Source organism: Protopterus annectens, chromosome 6.part0, assembly GCF_019279795.1.
Source record: "Protopterus annectens isolate FY-2018-M chromosome 6.part0, PAN1.0, whole genome shotgun sequence".
NCBI lineage: Eukaryota > Metazoa > Chordata > Ceratodontiformes > Protopteridae > Protopterus > Protopterus annectens.
The window spans coordinates 1863725541-1863748413 of NC_056737.1; positions in this window are offsets into that span (position 1 = coordinate 1863725541).

Sequence of the window (22873 nt, forward strand, 5' to 3'; positions counted from 1 at the left end):
TTGCAGCACTTGCAAGTAACCTAGAACTGACTCTTTCTGCAATCCATACAGAGTTACATGTATCAGTAGCATATCTAATTTTTTTTTCTTTTTTTTTTTATGAGACCCATTGCTCCTACTACTATTGAAACTGTCTGAGTAACCTCCCACATTGCCTTAATTTCTGCTTGCAAATCCTGGCATTTTATGGCTTTGTGTCTCTCTAAATGTAAGACACTGTAATCACTGGGTCTAGCAATTTCAATGATTAATGCCACTTTTGTCTTCTTTTCATTGACTACTATATTGTTTTTTCTTGCATCTATTTTTTTGAACTGTTTGTAATGGGTGATCCCAAGTGATATAAACTTTATCATTGTATATAATGCTTTGTGGGTCGTGTTTCCAATGCTTCTCAGCTATTTCAACATTGTAACCTTTACACAATCCCCAGTGCAACAGTCTTGCCACATTATTATACCTTTCAATTTACAGTCCCTCTGCCATTAATTACACTGAGCAAAAAGATGTGTCACTGTTTCCAGTTCTTTATTACAGAACCTGCATTTGTTTGTTTATCCAACATTTTGGATGAACTTTGTAAACTCACATGTACTTAGTCCACTATCCTGGCCCGCCAATAATAACCTTTCATCTTTTTATTTAAATTCACCTCTCCTTAACCATTCCTACATCAGATCCTGATTGACATGAGGTTGTTACAGGAGTTTTCTGTAATTGTAGCTATAGTTATACCTTTTCTACACATCCTGTCTTTTCATCTGAGCCTTCTCATTATATTCTGTATTTTGTTTTTTGGCATATTCAGTTGCTGCCTGATTTTTTTGTCTACTGCTGGTTTGGTTTCCATTCCTGCTTGAAATCAATATGCCTCTGCTAAATTATGCAGGAAAGTCATCTTAGACTTGTTCTGTTCACGTTTCAAAACTTTCATTATGTTTGGATTTGATGAGTTCAGCAGATATGTATGCCATCCTATGATTGTAGATGTATACATGCAACCAATTTCAAGGAGGCCATACCTCCTTCTGCATGAGGAATATATAATTTCGGTATGCACTCATTATTATATATCATTTGATAAGCATAAAGTAGCTTTCCTTGTTTTCCTGTACAACTGTTCCAATACCTTTTGGAGCCAATCACCCCAAAATTGTAAGCTACAGCAGGAGGAGGAATTTGGTTTGTAGCTTAGACTTTGTTCCTAGATGCCAGGACTGTTTTCAGTATTAATTTTACTCTTCTATAATATTTCTTACTGAGTTTTCTTCACATTTGTTCATGTTTTATTGTCAGTCCTTCATCACTTCCCAAATATTTATACACTTCATCCTGCTCAAGTTCCTTTATATCACATTCCTGAATCAGACTGATGTTTTCTTTGTGGTGCAGCTTTCATGCTTTAAATGTTACTTTTGCACATCTATCAAGACCAAATCACATTCTTATGTCATTTGAAAAAATTCTGACAACATCCAGTCATGTTTTCAGTTCCACATCTGATGAACTGTAAAGTTTTAAATCATCCAAAAAAGAAGATGAGTTTGTTGTTTTCTGAATCTATTAAGTAGACACCTTAATGGGTAAGGACAAGACAATTGAGCAGCAGTGACAAAGAGTCACCCTGGAATATTCCCCTTTAAATTTTTAACCTGGGATAATAAATTGTCCTTTATCATGACTTAGCTGAAAATTGGTTTGCCATTGCTTCTTGGTCACTCTGTTGTAATCAATTGATATAGCATATATCTTATGTGTCTGTAAGCACTCCATTATCCATGAATGTGGGATGCTGTCAATTTTTTTTTGTAATCCATCCATGCCATGCTTATATTCGTAACCTTTTTACAATTCTCCTTTATTAAATTATTTAACAACAAATGATACTTTGTTCCACATGACAATCTTTTATTACCCTTTTGATCTTTTGCCATGATTGAAATTTTTTTTCTTAATGACTATACACTCTGTCGGCATCAATTACAGTATATAGTTTATACATCACCAGACGGCAAGTTATCAGTATACAGTTTTTAAGATAGCTTGCAGGGTCACTCTTAAGGATGTGGAATCATTTTTCCTTTTGTTTATCAGATTCATGTCTGTTCATGGTGCACGTCTAAGCAGTTCTTGTACAGGGCTAAATCTTCATGTAAAGATTTTAATACTTTTTACCAGAAGTTAGGCAGTGCATCCAGCCTGGGATTTTCCAATTAGGATCTTTTCTTAATTCTGTTTCAGTTTCTATTGCCATTACTTTATCCCATTTTATATCCTGCACATTTGAACTTGTTTCTTTTAATTATTTTATCCATTCAATATATTTATCATGTTCAACAGTGTTTTCATAGATAATTCTCCAAATTGTGTCTATTTCTTCTTGTTTTGGTGGTGATTCTATCCCTTTTGCTTTATTTCCCAGTTCTGTATAAAACTTTTTGGGGCCATCAATGAAATGCTTATTTTGTACTTTTCCTTTATATTTATGTGCATATCTTCTGAGGTTTTCTGCATGTTTGGATATCCTTAGTTTTTTATTTGTAATAGTGTATAAATGATTTTGATCTGTTCTAAAACTGAACATTGTTTTTATTACACCTATTTTTTTGTAAGTAGCTTTGTTGATCTATTCCCTCTTTTATACTCTTAAAAGAACCTAAATGAGCACTGAGAACGTCTTGCTTGTCTAGGCAAGCCTGTCTCAGACCTCAGATGTTCGGTGCTTGTTAGTACCATGGGCACTATTAATGGATTAATGGGAAAATCTGAAGACATTGGGTTAAACTGTCATGTTGCACTAAACAAACATGAAGCACAAATGAGGACTGTAATATGTAAATGCATTAAATAAAAATTGCTCTACATAAAATCAGTATTCACCAAGCGTTAAAAAACTTTGTTAAAAAATGTTACAAAACAATACAACAAAATAATGATCACCATTGCACTCATTTACCACGAATAAAGGAAATACTAGAAAGAGTTTATCATTATTTCATTTTATTGGTTTTTACCATTTTTTAACAAAGTTTTTTAATGCTTGGTGAATACTGATTTTATGTAGAGTGATTTTTATTTAATGCATTTACGTATGACAGTCCTCATTTGTCATAGGTTCATAGGTTCGTACTAGGCTATCTGCCCTAGGGCATTTATAAGCCTAGCCAGAGTGTGTTTGGCTTTCGCCACTCATTTTAAGTTAATTTTGCTATGCCCTTTTTCGAGGTTAGTATACTGTGCCTCTGTCTAACAGTGACACAGAAGTGATACCCGGGTAACGTCACGATCTCCCATCCACTCATCAAGATTCCTCTTGAAGAGAGTCAATGAGGGACTCTGCCTAACCTGGACTGGGATTTTATTCCAGAGTGAAGGGAACCTCTGGGTTATGAATCTGTCCCTCCAGCATGTCCTATTTATTTCAGTGCTGAGGTTCAAGTCTCTCGAGCACATAGCTCGATGGGATTTGGATTTTCTGAGGTGCAGCATGTCCATTAATTCCGGGTTGGACATAGGTTCATAGGTTCATAGGTTCATACTAGGCTATCTGCCCGAGGGCATTTACAAGCCTAGCCCATAGTTTTGTGGCTTACGCCACCCCTTTAGTATGGGGAACTATACCCATTATTTTGCTGTGCCTCTGTTGAGCAGTGACACTGAGGTAATCCCTGGGGTATATCTGCGATCTCCCATCCATTGGTCAAGATTTCTCTTGAACAAGGCCAGCGAGGTGCTCTGCCTCACATATACCAGGATTTTATTCCACAGCATAGGGAGTCTTTGGGTGATGAATCTATCCCTCCAGCGCGTCTTATTAATAGCTGTGTCGAGGTTTAAGTCTCCCGCCCTTGTGGCTCTGACGGATCTAGATTTTTTGAGGTGAAGCATATTCATCAAATCTGGGTTTGACATGGCCTTGTATGTTAGGCAAAGGTCACCTCTGAGCAAGCGGTAAGCGACTGAATAGAGCTGGAGTTCTTTCAGTCGGGCAGCATAGGACAGATGTTTGAGACCCTTTATCCTTTTGGTGAGGAACTTTTGTGGCCTCTCCAGCTGCTGCAAGTGTCGGGTCAGATACATTCCGAATGGGGCATTGTACTCAATCATTGGTCTGATGAGTGATGAGTATAGGAGACTATGACCTCCCTTGATCTAGATGAGAATCCCTTCATGATAAGGTGGGCAATGTAGAAGGTCTTCCTAACTACTTTAGCTACATGGGTGTCGAATGACAGACTACTATCAACCTGGGTCCCCAGGTCCCTGATAACTTCTTCTATGCTCAGTGGATTGCCACCTATTTGGTAGCTAGGGGTAACCTTGTTTTTCCCGAAGGGTATGACTATGCATTTTTGGCATTTAACTTTAGGCCATGGCTCTGGCACCAGTTATCCGTTTCTGTGAGACCCTTCTGAAGGATATCTGTGTCAGATGGGTTTTCTACTATGATTCCCAGTTTGCAGTCATCTGCAAACTTTGTCAGCCATAACCCTCCTGTGTTTGCTTGTACTTCGGAAAAGTAGATGCCAAACAAGAGTGGGCCCAGGACTGAGCCCTGTGGTACACCACTTGTGACAGGCTTTGAGTCTGACATGGCGCCAGCAACTCTGACCCTGTGGGTTCTGTCACTCAGCCAGTTTGCAACCCATCTTGTGATGTATGGGTTAACATTTAAGCTGATGAGTTTTTCAATGATACCCGAGTGGGGTATTGTATCGAAGGCCTTCGCCAGATCGAGGTAGGCTGTATGGACTGCCTTTCCTCATCAATGGCTTTGGTGACTGTTTGAAAAAGTCAACCAAGTTTAGAAGGCATGATCTGCCTTTGACAAAGCCAAACTGGGATGGATCCAAAGTCTGCAAATTCCCTATGTCTTTATTTATGAGGTCCATTATGATCCTCTCCATGGCTTTGCAGATAAGGCTTGTCAAGCTAATGGGCGGTAATTTCCAGGGTCGGTGGAGGCACCGCCTTTGTGAAGTGGGACCACAGTTGCAGTGCGCCACTCCTGGGTGCGTATCCAGAGGTAAGACTATGATTAAACAGCTGTCCGAGCTGTGGGTTTAATTCCTCGTTGAGTTCGTGGAGCACACAGCCGGGGACACCATCAGGTCCCATGGATGCTGTGTTTTTGCTTTGGAGAGAGCAGTTCTCACTTGGGCGTTGGAGATGTTTGGGGGCTGCAATCGCTTGGTATAGATATCTCTCCTTTTGGGGAGGGTAAAGTTTGCACTGAACCTGTCAGCCAGTATGTTGGCAATGTCTGTAGGATCAGTAATCTTCACATCATTTTGAACTAGTTCTGAGCATATCTGGGAGGTTCCTCCCAGGTTTCTAACATAGCTAAAGAAGGCCTTATGATTGTCTTTTGAGTCTTTAGCTATTTTTCTCTCAAAATTTGCTTTGGATGATTTTATGAGAGCTCTTAGTTTTTTACTTATAGTGATCAAGGGTGTCTTACCTTTTAAGGATTTTGCTCTATCTTGTAGTAGCTTCCTCCTTTTGTTGTAGAGTTTGTTTATGGCTGGGATCTACCAGACTGGACGCTTGCCTTTGGTACAAAGAGTCTTTGTTTTGCTTGGGATTGCCTTATCCATGCAGTCCTGCAGGTGCTGGTAGAAGGCATTTGTAAGTGATTCAGCGGCTTGAGTACTGTTTTCCCGCTCGGGGCCTTAAAGGCGACCACACTAGGCTATAGAAGTGTGAAGTCGGCTTTCGAGAAGGTCTTTAGTGTGGTCTTTTTATTTCAGGTGGGGTGGGATGAGGACCTCCAGCGAGATTAGTTTGTGATCTGATCTCACCAGTGAGGGGTATACTTCCGGTGTTGAACATTGCGCTCCCATGTTCGTGATGATGAGATCAAGTATGTTTTCTCCTCTTGTGGGGATGGTGACTAGTTGTTCCATGGCATTTGAGTTTATGAATTCCAGGAACTTTTGGGCTAGGGTGTTTGGGCTTGAGTAGTGTTCCCAGTCTATATTAGGGTAATTGAAGTCACCTAGTATGATAGTGTTTGGTGCTACATTTATCCCCTCTAGTGTTTTCAGGAAGGCCATGTGAGGTTCCTGAGTTTGTGAGGGTGGCCTGTAACATGCTACAATTTGCAGAGCAGTCTTGCCTATGGCTTTATACGTCAGGCACAGATCGCCTCTGAGCAGGCAGTATGCCACTGAGTAGAGCTGGAGTTTCTTTAACCAGGCAGCATATGGCATCTGTTTGAGTCCTTTGATCCTCTTGGTGAGGTACTTCTGGGGTCTTTCCAGTTGCTGCAGGTGTCTGGTAAGGTACATCCCAAAAGGGGCATTGTACTCAATTATGGGCCTGATGAGGGATGAGTAAAGAGGCACGATGACCTCCCCAGATCTGGATGTGAATCCCTTCATGATTAGGTGGGCTATATAAAATGTTTTTCTAACCACTTTGGCCATGTGGTTGTCAAATGAGAGATTGCTATCAACTTGGGTCCCCAGGTCCCTAATTACTTCTTCTGTACTTAATGGATTACCACCTATGTGGTAATTTGTGGGCACTTTGTTTTTGCCAAAGGGGATGACTATACACTTTTTGGCATTTAGCTTGAGGCCATGGCTCTGGCACCAGTTGTCTGTTTTTATGAGGCCCTTTTGGAGGATGCTTGTGTCGGCTGGAGAGTCGATTATGGCACCCAGTTTGCAGTCATCTGTGAACTTGGTTAGCCACAGTCCTTCCTTGTTGGCCTGTACTTCCGAGAAATATATACCGAACAAGAGAGGTCCCAGGACTGAGCCTTGTGGGACGCCACTTGTAACTGGTTTGGAGTCTGACATGGCTCCAGCAATTCTAACCATGTGGGTTCTGTCCTTGAGCCAGTTTGCAACCCATCTAGTGACATAGGGGTTTATATTTAAGCTGGTGAGCTTATCAATAATGCCCGAGTGGAGTATTGTATCGAAGGCTTTTGCCAGGTCCAGGTAGGCTGTGTGGACCACCTTCCCCTCGTCAGTGGCCTTGGTGACTGTTTCAAAAAAATTAACCAGGTTGAAGAGGCAGGATCTGCCCTTAACAAAGCCGAACTGGGTAGGATCCAGTGTCTGTAGGTCCCCAATATCTTTATTTATGAGGTCCATGATGATCCTTTCCATAGCTTTGCAGACCAAGCTAGTCAGGCTTATGGGGCGATAGTTTCCAGGATCCGTTGAGGCACCACCTTTGTGGAGAGGGACCACTGTTGCTGTACACCTCTCTTTGGGTACATATCCTGTAGTAAGGCTGAGATTGAACAGTAGTTTTATGTTTGGCTGTAGCACTTCTTGGAGTTCATGTAGGATGCAGCCTGGACCACCGTCTGGTCCCATTGATGCTGTGTTTTTCACTTTGGAGAGGGCGGCTCTTACCTGAGCATCTGAGATGTCAGGGGGGCAGCACTCTGCTGGGAGAGATATTTGCCCTTTTGGTGGGGGAGGGACTTTGCACTGAACCTGTCAGCTAGGATGTTGGCAATGTGTGTGGGTTTGGTGTATTTTTTGTCATTTTGGACTAATTATGAGCATACCTGGGAATTCCCACCCAGGTTCCTAACATAACTAAAGAAAGCCTTGTGATTATCCTTAGTGTCCTGTGCAATTTTTCTCTCGAAGCTGGCTTTAGACGATTTTATGAGTGCCCATAGTTTTTTGCTAATACTGATCAGAGATGCCTTCCCTTTTTGGGATTTTGCTCTCTCATGTAGTAGCTTCCTCCTTCTATTGTATAGTTTGTTTATGGCTGGGGTCCACTAGACAGGATGTCTGCCTTTGGAGGATTGGGTCTTGGTTTTATTTGGGATTGCATGATCCATGCATTCCTGAAGGTGTTCATAGAATGTGTTTATAAAGGATTCTGTGGTCTGGGCCGTATTTTCCACAGGCCCGGGGGCTTTGAAGGATTCCACCTCAGTTTTGAGGAGTGTGAAATTTGCTTTAGAGAAGCTTTTCACTGTGGTTTTCTGGGCAGGGGGTGGGGTTGGGATGTGAATATCCAGTGAGATTAGTTTACGGTCTGATCTTACCAGTGAGAGATGCACTTTTGGTCTGGAGCATAGAGTCCCCATGTTGGTGATGATCAGGTCCAGTATGTTTTCCCCTCTTTTGGGAGTGGTAACAAGTTGTTCCATAGCATTTGAGTTGATAAATTCTAGGAACCTTTGGGCTAGGGTGTTGGAGCTAGAGTAATGCTCCCAGTCTATGTTTGGGTAGTTGAAGTCGCCCAATATAATGGTGTTTGGAGAGACCTTCATATTTTCCAGTGTTGTCAGGAAGGCCAAGTGGGGTTCCTGGGTTTGGGAGGGTGGTCTGTAGCAGGCTATAAACTGGAAGGCAGTTTTACCCACTGTTAGTTGCACATGGATAGTCTCTGATGCTTCATGCTGTGCCACCAACCTGGAGGTGTGGGTATCTTTGACGAATATTGATACTCTCCCTCCTTTTGTGGTTCGGTCCAAGTTTTGGGGCCGAAAAGCATGGTATGAGGTATAACCTGCTAGTGCTGGGGTGCTCTCGGGAGCCTTGAACCAGGTTTCTGTTACTGCACAGTTATCGATGTTCTCCATGCTAAGGAGAGTTTTGAGTGCGTGCATCTTGAGGTTTAGACTTCTGGCGTTGAGTAGCATTACTCTTAGTTTCTTATCTCTTGTGATACCTATGGAGGTGGGTTTGTCTTTTGAGCCTTACCTAAAAAAGGCACTATGGGGGTAGCAATATCTGAAAGTCCAGGGATGACAGGTGCAAGCCGTCCCTAGCGAAGCATCGTGGCTTGTCGAGCATGTCATCCCAGGCTAACAGGCATTGGATCCCCTTTGAATGACACCAATACTTAAGCCAATTGTTGAAATTGATCATCTTGTCTTCATATTGTGGCATCATTCTTGGTGAGGGTAAGATGCTACTCAAGGTCAGGGTCATACCGGCCTGGGCTACATGCTCAGAGAGCTCCTCTATGTCTCTTTTTATGTAGTCCAGGGAGGTACGTCTCAGGTCATTCACACCAGCATGGACAATGACTGAGTCATATTTGTACTTGCCTTGGAGTGACATGAGTGTTTGTGTTATGTGGTGGATCCTAGCACAGGCAGGCAGCTTACTATGACCTTCTCCTTGTTCAGCCTGGTGAGCGGGACGTCAGTGTGCCTGACAATAGAGTCACCTATTACAAGTGTATCAGGTGTGTTGTTTAGCCTTAAGGGCTGTGACTGTTCGGCAAACTGGCTTTGTGAGCTATGTGTTGCACGTGTTTTGTTTTGGGGTAGCGGTTGCTTGGGTGTCTGCTTTGGAAGTCTCTGCTGCTTAGGCAGATTTTTATTTAGAGCCTCCGAATATGTTTTTGTGTGTTTATGTGTTTGGTTTGCTGTTGTGGTAGGTGTATGTGAGACTGGAATTGTAGTGAGTGTGGTTTCCTTCTCCTCCTGACTGGTTACACCAGTACTGAGTTGAGAGAGCTTAGCCTCCAGTTTGGCTATATGGTTGCATCTCTCACATGTGTTGGAATTTGTTGGGAGGAGGAGAGGGTTGTCTGTGTACATGAGGCAGTTGTATCATTGCCTCAAGATTCCCAGATTCACCAGCTGGACTGGAGAGGAGATTGACAACTGACCTTTGGACATGCTAGGATAGTATTGGGAATTCCTTTATAATTTAAAAAAAGGGCCAATTGGGAACAAGGTACTCAACGGGAGTTTGTGAGGGTATAGTGCTTTTAATTTTTTAGTGCTGACTTAGTGAGCAAGTGCCAGGTAACTTAAATGCAATATGTTACAGGTAACTTAAATGCAAAAATGACAAACAGTAACTTTCTTCAAGTGAAACAAGGAAATAAGTACAGTAAGCAATGCAGATTTCACTAGGGATCCACAGAAGCGCTGAAAAGCCGCATTTTAGGTGGAATTAGCATTTCAGTGAAATAACAAGCAAACAAACAACAAGCATACAAACAAAGCTAGATTCAGCAGGCCTGGATCTAGTCTATGCTACAGCAAACAAGATGTACCAATTTCAGTAAGAAACAGTTCAAATATGCAGGCACTATAAGCCTTTAACCAGAAATTTCCAGCTCAGAAGGGCAGAGTCCAGCCTCTCCTCCCACAAGAGTGCAGACCACGAACCATCTTAATGTAAAATAACTGGCCTGAAGCCCAAGTGCTTAAACCAGAACTAATACACTTTTAGAATAACAGACACTGAGCCCTCAATCAGCAGTTCCCAACTTAGAAGGATGTAAGCTACCTGTCCTGCCTCCACAGTGCAGGCCACAAATCTTCCTAATGTAAAACAACTGGTCTAAAGCCCAAGTGCTTAATCCAAAAGACTTATGAATGATAGCTACACTTTAATCAAGTTACTACCAAGCAGTAATAAATACAATTGAATACTTTAAAGAATGCCTGGATTAGTGCTCAAGTTATACAAACACAGCTAGATTCAGCAGGCCTGGATCTAGTCTATGCTACAGCAAACAAGGGGTACCAATTTCAGTAAGAAGCAGTTCAAATATGCAGGCACGATAAGCCTTTAACCAGAAATTCCCAGCTCAGAAGGGCAGAGTCCAGCCTCTCCTCCCACAAGAGTGCAGACCACGAACCCTCTTAATGTAAAATAACTGGCCTGAAGCCCAAGTGCTTAAACCAGAACTAATACACTTTTAGAATAATAGACACTGAGCCCTCAGTCAGCAGTTCCCAACTTAGAAGGATGTAAGCTACCTGTTCTGCCACTACAGTGCAGATCACAAACCTTCTTAATGTAAAACAACTGGTCTGAAGCCCAACTGCTTAAACTAAAAGGCTTAGAATGAGGTAGACCAAGCAGTAATAAATACAATTGAGTACTTTACGTCCTTCATGATTGTTTAGTGCTTGCTTTATTGGGACAATTTAACCCAATAATTCTCCTGATTTTCTCTTTTATACTCTTCTAAGAGTGATACTTCTTGTTTTAATTGCTTCATAGTTTTCTCTCTTACATGCTTCCATGATGGCATTTGATTACTTTTCTTCCTTTCCCATATTGTCCTGTATTTTTATGGTAAGACTTTATTATTAATTTAGGTTTTCCTAAAGGCACATGATTGTTGTGACTGTGAATGTGATAATTTTAAGGTGTTTAGTGCTTGTACAGCTGAAATGGCTATTTACAACTATGCCACCCATGTGGAGCTAATGTGAATGCCCTGGGAAGCCCTATTATATGCTCACAGCCAGGTACGACTAGAAGTGAATATGCTTCACATGAGAAGCTAGACTGAGTGTGCTGTGGCTGCTTATTCTTCCTGTTTACAGCCTGTAATGGATGTTTGTAGTAGTACCACCATTGTGGCTCCTGTTTGAACGTGCCTAAGCTCATATTTCTCCTTTATTTGTTCACTTTACATATATAGCATTGACTTTTTACCTCTCTATTAAATTTTAAAACTAGTAACTACCTGCTCCTCACTATATCTGGTAAGGGTATTTTTTGGGACCTGGCACATGATAAAGCTGCTCTATTTAAGCAATGTCCAGTGAATGCTGTCCTCAAGATCTTTATGGGAAGTCATGCTGCACCGCTTGCCAGACATATATCCCTAGGGAGTGGGGACCCCCACATTTAATGCTTAGCTTGCACCTATGGGCCATTAGTGGGTTATCATGTACCCTATCTTGCTTGGACTGCTTTAATGTTGACCTTATTCACTGCATTTTTGTTCCATTGCAGCTATCTTGAATGCTATTACTTTGAATTGTTAGAGACATGCTTAGAATGCCTAAATGTATGCATTTACCTCATATTTAACTGTGAATGTTTGTAATGTTGTATTTGTTACTGCTAGCTTATACTGCTTACATGTATGCTGATTGCTAATTGTTCTTATCTCTACATTTGTCTCCCTTTCTCCCCAAAGTACCCAGCTCAACATTGTCCTGCTCCTAATATAACTACTACCTACCCAGTGAGATACAAACCCTATCCAAAGTCCAGTGGCCTCATCTACCAGCCTCTTATTCTCTGCACCCGCTATCAAGGAAGGAAGAAAGTATGTTATGGACTAAGTCCACCTTGTAAAGCTGACCCCTGTCTACTACTTGCATCAGGGCTCCAAAGTTCGCAGTGAGCCTGAGCAGCCAGCTTCCTTTACCCCTCCTCTCTATCTACCCAACAGCCAACACACCTCTTCCACTTACCAAAACCCTCTCTTACTATAAATCTCTTCTACCACAGTTCTACACCAGTTAGCTCCCTTACACACTTGCCTATGATACCAGATCTGCCCACTAAGTGGCACCCTTATCCTATCCATCTTTCACTGCCTCTCTGTCTGTTCTATCTCTGTAAATTCACCATATTTCTTAAGTTCTTGACATGATCCTCTTCATACTCACCTTGTGCCCATTCAATATTTACCCCTCTGGCTCTCCTTTTCGTTAGACTCCTGCACTATATCAGACCTTTCCCACTCATGTCCTACCTTTCTAACCTGTAGCTACCTGCATTGCTGATAGTTTCCTCTCTAACTTCTATTCCTTTTGTCTCTTACCACTCCATTCGCCCTGCCGGCTCACTCCGCTCCCCTACTCTACCCCCAAATGCCACCCACCCCCAGAGGTCTTACACTTATACCTACCAAACCACACCCCTTCTCCATCCCACCTATCACAACCACATTACCATTAACTAATCTTCACTATTTTCCCTCCATTTTGTCTACCACTCCCGCTCTCTGCTACCACACCCTTTTGCCGTACATCACCTCACCTCCTTTACCTCTGTGCCTATAGCAAGACCTTAATATCCACCATTGCAATGAAAAAACTGCCCACCCTAGTCCTCCTACATACCTTACCCATGCTCTCACTTCTTCCTTCTTTAATACTAGCATACCTGCTAATCTCCTATGAACACCCAGTATATTCACATCTTCCCTACCCAACTAAACAATCTACCTCTTCAATTCTAGCCTCTTGCACTGTCCATGTCAACATTACTTCCTCACCTAGCTATCTTCTACCTAAATACCATAGGACAGCCCACATTAGATATGACTTCTCCAATTCCAGAAGACATCCATTTCTTCTAAGTAAATATACTAACACTAGATATTTAATACTACTCCTCTCCCTAAAGGATGGAGATATTCCCCCTAACCCAGGCCCAAACATCTCCACTATCACTCAACTCTTCAACCCAAACCCCTCTGCCATCCCCTACTTAAAAAAACAACCAACTCACTCTTAATAGCTCACCTTAACACACGTAGCATCAATAACAAAATAACACAACTCCATGCTCTCTTGGAGCTCTACTCATTTTATATTATTTGTCTAACAGAGACTTGGCTAAAACCCTCAACTAAAGACAACAAAGTTATCCCACCTGGTTACATTATCTTACGTCTTGACTGAGTAGCCAAGAAAGGTGGTGGAGTAGCTGTCTTATTCAAATCTGTCTTTCAAATAACCACCTTCAACCAGAAATCACCTCAGGACTCTAATGCTGAGATTCTTATTACCAAACATCCGTTAAACTCAGTCAAATCTATCTATATTATCTGCATCTATGTTCCTCCAGGAAATAACATTACTACCATTGAAAACATTGTGTGTTGGTTATCTCAAAACCTACCCCAAGAAATCATAATCCTAGGTGATTTTAACTAAGATTTGAAGTCTTGCAGCAATAAATACCCTACTAGCCATATTAATCTCTATGGGTGTATTCAAACTATTACCTCCCCTACTAGAATAAACAAGACAAGTAAAAAAGAAAGCACCATAGATTGGATACTCATTAATTACCAACCCCACACTTATGAAGCTGGAACCCTCCCTGACGATGTAAGTGACCACTCACTAACCTACATTATCAGGCTCATAGCCAATCCACCCATTCAACCCATTACTAGAACAATTAGAACCAAGAAAAACTTCAAATTGGATCTATTCCAGAGTGAACTGAAAGCATGTAATTGGTTCCCCTTAAAACACCTTTCTCTCGATGAAGCTGTTGATTACTTTAATGCTAAGTTTCTAGCCATACTCAACCACCATGCTCCTACCTGCTCTATTAGGATAAGAACTAAATCTGCTCCTTGGCTCTCTAAAGAAACTAAGTAAAAAAATCCATCTCAGAAACAAAATCTGGAATAAATCACACTTAATTAAAAACCCTGTTGATCACCAACACTACAAGCAACTGAGAAATATGACTAAAAAAGCAATATTGTCCGATACACAAAACTATTACCTACAATCTCAGCAAACTCATCATAATAATCCACAAAAGTTCTGGGCAAGTATTAAGCAATTACTACAGCCCGGTCAATCTATCACACTCAACCCACAAGGCACTGACAAGGAGAATCCCAAGCAAATGGCTAATGCCTTTAATACCTTTTTCACCAAAGCAATTCAAACTCTTGCCAGTCAGCTCTCTAGTCAAAACACAACTATATCCAATTCTAACTCAAACCCACCACCTCCATTTCTCTTCCAACCTGTCCCAACAGTTTATATTCTCTCCCTTATCCAAAACCTCAAACCATGCACTCCCTCTCCTGACTTACTACCCGCAGAATACTTACAGTTAGCAGCCAAATCCATAGCTTACCCTATCTCCATACTAATCAATAGAAGCATCACTGAAGGATATGTCCCTAAACTTTGGAAAGTTTCCCATATTATTCCCCTTCATAAGGGTGGAAATTCCACTGAACTCTCCAACTATCGTCCCATAGCCCTACTCTCTCCCTTAACTAAGATTATGGAAAGGTGTATTCACAAGCAACTACTTGACCACCTTCTCCAAAATAACTTGTTTACCAATACCCAACATGGTTTCAGACCTTCCCATAGCACTACCACTGGCCTCTTTTCCTTTATGGACACCATCAACAAAAACCGTAACCTTAACATGTGTTCCTCTGCACTTTTCCTAGACCTGTCTAAGGCTTTCAACATGGTTAATCACCAAATACTCATACATATTCTTAAATCTCTGTCACTTGACCCACTAGCTATAAAATGGTTCCAGTCCTACTTAAATAACAGACATCAAGCTGTACTCTGGAACTCCACTCTTTCTACCCATCTACCTGTTAACATTGGTGTCCCTCAAGGGTCCATACTGGGCCCTCTCCTGTTTACTTTATTCATCAATGACCTTCACCAAATAGTTCCCCAAGCTACATGCATACAATACGCAGACGACTTCACACTTATTTGCTCAGCCACATCTGTATCTGAACTTCACTCCCTGGCACAACATGCATTTAACTCTGTAGAACAATGGTTTACACAACGCCGTCTCTTACTTAATCCAAAAAAAACTAAACTCCTCCTTTTCACACCTACTAGTAAATCCCCCCAAATAGACTTCGCTATATAATCTAAAAATGATACGCCTATATCCCAAGATCTTACTACCAAACTACTAGGTATCACCATAGAGAACAACCTTAACTTCAACAACCATATCAGCAACATTTTGAAAACTATTAATAAAAAAGGCTCTCTTTACAGAATCAAACCCTTCCTCACTCCTGCAACTAGAATACCTATTGCCCACTCCCACCTAATCTCTACCCTTCTCTATGTCTCACCCATATTCACTAATCTCTCAAAAAATAACCTTAAGAAAGTCGAACACTCCTACAATAATATAGCCAGGTTTGCCACAGGTAACCCTTTCAGAACCCACCACTGTTTTAATCTAAAGCAACTAGGGTGGCTTGAATTACAGCAGCAGCTGAAATGTAATCAACTTGCCATCGCCCATAAGATACTTTATCAACCTGCCAAAACACCCATACTATCTACTCTTATTCACCCCTACCATAACCTGAAGTCTCTTAGATCCTCACAAAATCTTCTTGCAAATATCGACAAAGCAAACAATAAGGCCGGAGATGCTCTCTTGTCTAATACTGTCAGAAAAACCTGGAACCTGCTTCCCTCCCAACTTTCTACACTTCCCTCTATAACTCTTTTTAAAAAGAACCTAAAGTTCTTCCTCAAAACACATTGGATGTGCCCATGTATGAACCCTGACTGACCAGCTAGCTCTTGATACTTTATTCAACCCTACCTTCTCAACCCTGCTTTTACTTCATCTTAACATCTACTGATCCCCTTCTCCATCATAGTATTACTTACTACTGTATCATAAAAAAAAAAAAAAAAAAAAATTATTGGACATGTTTTACTACTAGATGTATTAAGTAACTGCCACTTCTCTTAACTTTCTTTTTATCTACACTTACTGTACATTATGCTATTATTCTTTCTGAATGCTTATTTGTAACTGTATTTGTACTGTCAAGTCTAATACTCTGCATTTTTATACATTATTAATATGTGACCAGTTAAAGTTTGTTTATCTCCTTTACTGTGAATGTGTTTGCATTATAAGCATGTATTACTTTTGATAAGAAATTATTTTGAACTGTTTGGAGCTTATCTCCCCGGGCCTCTACTGAAAATAGACATATATCCAGCTAGACCAGCCCGGTCAACAAATGTAAAATAAAATAAAAAAAAAATAAAAATAAAAATTAGCTACACAGTAATATATCCTATTTACTTCTGATATGTCACATGAATTTCAGTCATTAGTCATGATTACTGTGTTCATTTGTTTTATCAGACTTCGAACATTTTGGGTTTTATTGACTTTCTGTAATCTATTTTATTGATCTTAATATGTCTAGCCATCTCTATTAAATCAAGACACTCTTCCCTTAGATCATTTTGTTCTAAACTGAGGGCACATTCCTTGTTCTCTGTTTCCTGTGGGCATTGTACAGGAAGTTCCAGGGCATCTTCCTGTGGCATATTTTCTTCAGCTACGTTCTGCATCATCCATTGCTCTTTCATACAGGAACTCAGAGGCCTATCACTACACAACATGGACTGCATCCGAGTTGCCACCATTTTCTCTTCCTTTCCTTACTGTGCAACTCCGAATGAAATTTTGTACTGATTTCCTACTGAAGACTCCATAGTATCTTCATGTGGCAACTGATCAGATGCTTCTCATTCCACATTTTCCCTTCAATTGGGAAACTATTCTGTCATGCTGTGATGTTACTAGAGTTGGATCTTCTACGTTAAATCCTTCTCTTTCCAAGTAATCCATAACTTCAGTTTTTAATTCTTTAACTTTTCCATTACTAATCCTCCTAGCTACTAGCTTGTCCATATCTAGATGCTTTTGCTTGCATTTCTCTTCAAATATGCTTGGTGTTGCTTTTGCATTGATTAGTTTTGCTTTCTCATTTGCCTAAATATTACACCATTTTGCTTTCTCCTTTACCTAAATATTGTGCCATGTTAAATCTCCTTTTCTTTCCCATGTCTCTGTTTCTTCTTCAGATGTCTCCCACTCCACCTGTTTCTCCTTACTTTGAGAACTCATTGTTCTATCATCCTGTGACATAGCCCATATTAGAAAATTTACACTAAATCCTTCACTTTGCAGGTATGCCATAACTTTAGTTTCTATTTGTTTAACTGCTTTTTTACTAATCTTTTGTTCTATGTTCCCCCTTTGTGATCTTTTTTGTATTGTTAAATTTTTTCATATCTGGGTGTCTTTGCCTGTATTTCTCTTCAAATATCTTCATAGATGTTTTTTTGTATTGATTAGTTTGGCTATCTCCTTTGCATAAATGCCATATCAGATCTGTCTTTCTTTCCCACGTCCAAGTTTCTTTTTCATACTTCTAAAAAATTCTCCAGGTTCTGTTGTGTATGTTTTTACACTTCCTCAGTTGCTTTTTTTGTTTCCAAATGGCCCAAGGTTTCTTGGTCTATATAATGTTTTTCATGAAGCTGTTGTATTAATGAACACACATTTGCAGTTGGAGGTTTTGACATTTTTTTCTTGTGCAATATTTTTTCCTCTAATTTCTCTCTTAATCTCTTTGAATATCTTATATCAGAACATTCTAGGCTTCTCACATAATAGTAACAATACCTAGTTTTTTTTTTCTTTTCCTAAATAGTCCACTCTACCATCTTTATGAATCTTTTCTGGCCTGTCAGTTTTTGTGTTTTTTTTTTTTTTTTGTGGAATATTACTTCTTTTTACATCAGGAGAGCCATCCTCTTCCTGAGCCTGGCCTAACGCAACTGTAGGAATTTTTTTTTGTATTTTGAACATTCTACACTGTCACTTTTTCAGTCCTGGCACCAAAGTGAATACCAGGATTATACACTATTTTATCCTGGGGCTTGTGTAACCAGTTGTCTTTTTATTTTTAACCTACTTCTGTCCATGATATACACTATATAAAATGCCAAACACATTTGACACTATTCCTGTATGTCACAGTGCCTAACAGATCATTGACTACTGATTAACACAGATGAAGCAACAACAGGAGTAAAATCCCTTGTATCAGCTGATGGTGTTTTATCCAGTTTAATGTGTACACCCCAGAGAAATGGTCACAGTACTAAAGAATTTGATCTTACCACTCACACATTCATAAATCTTATAAAGCAGTAACAGTGACTGTTTAAAAATGAGCAAATAACAACAGGGTTAACTGCTTTCATTCACTGACAGGTCCTACTCCTATCCAGCAATTAAAGCCACTTCTGGGTGCACATTTGTATTATTGTGATAAACAAATGATAGCCATGGAATGAATTTCAACTATGTACAGAATTGTAATTTCAACTATGTAATGAATTATAAAGCAGTCCAACTTGCTTCACACAAATCACATTAATAATACAAAGTCAGTATAAACAACAAGCAGCAATTGGTCATTTTCCTCTGCAGACAGCCCCAGCAATTGTATGTAGTTTGACTGCATAAATCCCTTATGTCTGACTCATGAAATCAAAATAAAAATAAAAAAAGCTGTCAAGGTTTCTCAAATAATAAAATCAATAGCAAAGCCAATACTATTGAGGAAAAAATACCCTAAATTAGGAAGAGTTTATAAACATTGCTCTTGTGTGCTTGCTGAATTGAATAGAGTAAAAGGTTTACTTGGCAGTCATTTTAAAAAGTTAAGATGTCACAGACTCAAATGTCTGCAACTTACTAGAAATCCACAAATTTTACAAAAAAGAAACTGAGAGCAGAGGTAGTCTCCTGAAAATTCATATCTCTCAATTTATTTGCTTAAAATCAGAGAAAAAGACAAAAGTAATGGGGAAAGTGAGAGGAGAAAACCCCATAATCATTGACAATTTTTAATTGTTACTGTAATTCATTCATAAAGTTGATAGAGCAATGGGTTTTGCATTAGCATGCATTTTCTGAACAATATGAAGGACAATACTCCAATGTAGCATAACCATAGCGCTCAACCTTCTATCTCCAAGAACACTGACCTTTATAATGTAGAGCAAAAGGGTAACATGTGGAAGACTTACTACCTATTCCACTGACAAACCTCAAAGCATAGATAACATATGCTACTTTATACCTATAAAAATACTGTTGAGGAACTGATATGATTCAGTTCTACTTACTATGGATATTAGTTAAAAAAAACATCAGTGTACATGTGACAACAACTTTCAATATGGACCAGCATGAATGTTCTTTTGATGAATTAATATAATACAGTATGACTTACCACAGATATTTGTTAAAACATTCTTAGTATATGAAGGATATTGTAGAATCAAAAATAATAAACATTTCTCATAATTATATACAGCTGAAATATGAACAGAGCAACAGACCTTGTATCTAAATATATTTTCTGATAAATAATCATTATGAAATCCTAATGTCTATAACTACTGATTGACTGAAATCATTTGTAATTTACCAGAAAACGGCTACTTTTAGCAGGGGTAGGGCAATAATATGAAACAATTCAAGCAATATTATGTAAAATTAGAGATAACCAAGAGGAAAGGAAAACTGTGAAATCCGAGACTGCTGCCAGTGGGCACATTTACAGGCCATGTGGAGTACTTGCTAGTTTGTCCTGGAAATATATCCTTTGTTTTTATCGGGTGGCCTGCCACAATCCAAAATAAAAAATGCATTTTTCAGGAAAAGGAACAAGCAAAGAACCAGGAGCTATTACCAGAAGTACTTAGATATGGGGCAAGTAGATCTCTTACCTTACCAGAATCATGATTGGAAGCAGAGCAGACCCAGATTATTCAGATAATAAATAATAATACAATTTTATATACATTCAAAGATTTTCATATTTATAATTATACAATGAGATTACTAAGGAACACTTTTCCATTTTTTCTAAAGGTTTAAAATGTGTCCCCTCAAGAAACTTTAATTTAGTTGATAAGATTCTTGAAACCAAGCTCTATTTCAGAAAGTTGAATTTAGCTCTTTTTTATAAAAACAAGGGAAAAAATAATTGCTTACTTTCAGTTAGGAATATTAATAGCCCAAAGAAAAGAAGCACGTTTAACCCCCAATGAACCCTACATTAGCAATGTTAGAAAAGGTTATTGTGGAAGATATCAACTACTTATATGTAGATGTTATGAAAAGGAGATTTTTTCACAACAACGTAACCAAAGAGGAGACATTATTATTTAATAACTAAAGAGATGGCTCTTAAATTTGTTTATGAAGCCTGATACGGGAGGGGGGATTGTGTTTTTTGACTCACTACATTACTCTAGCTATGTTCGAGTTATTAAGTGACAGTGAGACCTATCTTTCTGTCTCCATTAATAAAAGCAATATTAATTATAGCTGTATTGACTGTTTCTTAGCGGAATATTTGTTGGAGCAGAGGATTTCCCAGGATCTATACAATTTTCTTAAGGTTAATTTTATGTCATAGCTACAATTTTTGGAATACCTAAAATTCATAAGGACTTGATTAATCCTCCATTTAGGCCAATTGTTTCAGATTGCAACTCGAAGACTTACCCATTAGGAATTGTTATTGATAAGTGGCGGAAACCTGCTTACAAAAAAAGTTGACCACTTTATTGTAGATTCCTGGGATTTTTGAGGCAGAATAAAAAATTAATTGTGGACTAAGGACATAATTTTCCCTATAATAGATGTAGTAGTAGCTTTATTTTCTTCAGTCTCTAAAGAACAGGGTATGGATTTCTTTTACAGTGGTATGGTAGATCTACTTTCATTTAGATATAGATACAATAAATTTAATTAATTATTTTATGGGCCTGTATAATAACTTCATTTTATTTGAGTGGGAATATTTTAAACAGTTTAAAGTAGTAGCTCTGGAAGCACCATGTGTTCATATCTGCATGAATTTAGTTTTATTAGAATGGGAAAATAAAGTTATTTTAGAAAGTAATTACTGGAAATTCATTAAATTATAGATTATGTACCTTGATGATATATTTATTTTGTGGGATGGGTCTGCACATGATATTGACAATTTTTTAACTTACATCAATTCAACTGAACTTTTAAAGTTTATTTCTAGTTATAGTTCAAAAAAGATCAACTACTTAGACACAACTATTTTTAACATAGGTGAAAGTTTTAAGTCTAAGATATATAGTAAGTCTACATTCTTATTTAGAATATACTAGTTGCCACCCACTCAGAAAAAGAGCATCGGTAAGGGACGATTGATTAGCGCAGCCAGAATGACCTCTGAATTTGATGAGATAAAGGCCAAATTAGAAACGATTGCTAAAATGTTTTTATTGAGGAGCAACCCCAAATCTGTTGTCTTTGAGATAAAAGATTATGTATTGTCCCAATTGGGTAATAAATACAACCCCCTTTCTGGACACTGGTTTATTAAAAACTTTTGAAATTTAGGAACCCACTTCTTATGGGAGAGCATTGATTTTAGAGTATGGTCATCAAGTCAAGGTACTTAAAAATCTTTTTTATAAGCAAATGGGGTCTCCTTAAAAGTAACCCTGATATTTAGAAAACCTTTGGTCTTTCTCCTTGTTTTTGTTTTTAAGACATCACAAAATCTTAAGCAGTATTTTGAATGTGACATAAAGGACAAATCAACACAAATGGTTTGCAAAACAGGGACTCATAAGTGTGGCTCCTGTAAACAGTGTCCTTACATCTTAGAAGCCAATTCCTTTTAGTTGGAGAATAAAATGAAATCTAAAATATCATTTATCAGAAGGAATTGTCTAACTAAAAGGGTTGTCTATTTGGATAAGCATTTTAACTGTCCTGCCTTCCATGTAGACAAAACTGATAGAACCTTAAAACATAGGATTTATGAGTATTTCTATCAAATAAGCAGGAGAAATACTAACAATGATTTATTTAAACACTTATCTAGTAGTTCTATGTGTTCTACTTTTCAGACTCCTAGAACAGGTAAAAATAAAACTTAGAGGTTGAGACTTGAAAACTCTTTTAGAAGTAAGAGAAATTAAATGACTAATTACAAAAGCTACCCCCTGGTATTAATGATTTTATTAACTTGCAACCTATTTTAAAAAAATGAGGTCAGATAATTACAAATAAAAACATGTTCAGGTTTTAATAGTATAATAATGTAGATGTTCTGATAATGTAAATGTATTTGTATTTTTAGTATGTGTTTTGCTATAGAGAATGCTTTTATATTTCCAGAGTAACAAGTCTGGTTTTAAAACTTAATTGAATGTTATTAATTGCTTTAATTGTTTAATTGACATTGTTATAAAAGTTCAGTCTTGTCTCAGCCTTTTTGATTCTAAATAAGTCCAAGTATGAAATTACTTAAAGTTATTAAAACCTATTTTTCTACAAGGTGATTTTATTTATTTGAAATTGAAGTCTGTGGGTCCAGTGTGATTGCTTTTATTTTATTTAGTTGTTATCTATTGCATTTTGCCAACCTTTTCTGAATAATATCTAAATTTATATAAGGATGTCATTTCTGAGTGAGATATTTGTTTAAGTGGTATTTCAGGAGTCTAATTATTTGGAGTAGTTGTTTA